The sequence below is a fragment of the Mirounga angustirostris genome, unplaced genomic scaffold (assembly GCF_029215605.1).
Source record: "Mirounga angustirostris isolate CCGP_5_RB_7025 unplaced genomic scaffold, mMirAng1.0.hap1 SCAF_3, whole genome shotgun sequence".
Taxonomy (NCBI): domain Eukaryota; kingdom Metazoa; phylum Chordata; class Mammalia; order Carnivora; family Phocidae; genus Mirounga; species Mirounga angustirostris.
The window spans coordinates 37479161-37480209 of record NW_026991711.1 but is presented as its reverse complement, the minus strand read 5'-3'; the positions used below and the strand labels follow the sequence as shown (position 1 = coordinate 37480209).

Genomic DNA, 1049 nt, shown 5'->3' with positions numbered 1-1049 from the left:
TAAATCCTTAACTAAAATCTAAAGCCACATCTCTGCTTTAAAACACATTACTGTTTACAGACAGTATTTCAGGATGTCAGCATGAATGGAAGTGTCAAATTGATGCTTAATACTAACTTGTTTATTTCTGCTTGACTGCACTTAGATGGTAAAAAGGTAGATATCAAAAATAAAGATTATTTTGAGACACTGAAGTAGGTTTCCCTTTGGTTTCATTGCCATAAATCCCATTAGTGTTAATTGGAGATTTACATGTGCATTGAAAGAATAATATACCTCATTATTCTTGAGTAACAGCTACTGACTTTTAAAGGCCATTTAGAATGTGTGACAGGAAACAAATAAAAGCATTCCAGTTAACTTTTTGAAAGTTGTTTTCATTTAGCAGAAAATGAAACAAAAGGCTTCACAAATATTCTACTGCTGTAGTTTTAATTTTATAATTTCAACAACAAAACCTTTAAAATTCTCTTTTGTAGTTTAGCTAGCTAGTGAATATGTAAAGTAAGTATATTTTGAGTCTGCTTTGTGGTAGGTGACCTTGGCTCTGAAGAGCATATGCTATTTAGTTTGTTGTTATTCTTTTAGGTATTTGAACCATTAGAAATCTACTGTGAAAGAAAGTGATGCCTCTCCTGTTCAAGTAAGATTTCATGTTGTATAAAAGGAGAGAAGGTTAGCACTCCCCTTTACAAGGATGGAAGAGACCCTTGGGCCTGACAGCATGCATACAGTTAAGGCATTGCCACCTACTTCATGGTCTCTAACCATCGTTTTTATAGGTGGTAGGGATTAAGGAGTGCACTTGTGATGAGCACAGAGTGATGTATGGAAGCATTGAATCACTATATTGCACTAATACTACACTGTATGTTAAGTAACTGGAATTTAATTTAAAAACTTAAAAAAAAAAAACCCGAATAATTAAGATTTCTTGAAAGATCACCTTGGGATATTATAAAAAATATGTAGTAACTATTGGTCACTTATATGACAGTCACTATTTTAAGTACATTTCAAGTATGAACTTATTAACACTAAATAATCCT

General features: G+C 32.4%; 1 non-coding gene across 1 annotated transcript; it reads left to right on the top strand.

Annotated features, from left to right (window-relative positions):
- The first annotated feature begins 653 nt into the window (after window positions 1-653).
- On the top strand, window positions 654-779 carry LOC123840110 (U6atac minor spliceosomal RNA). Its single transcript, XR_006789920.1, has one exon. It is a non-coding gene; the product is annotated as a U6atac minor spliceosomal RNA (small nuclear RNA).
- Window positions 780-1049: the final 270 nt, after the last annotated feature.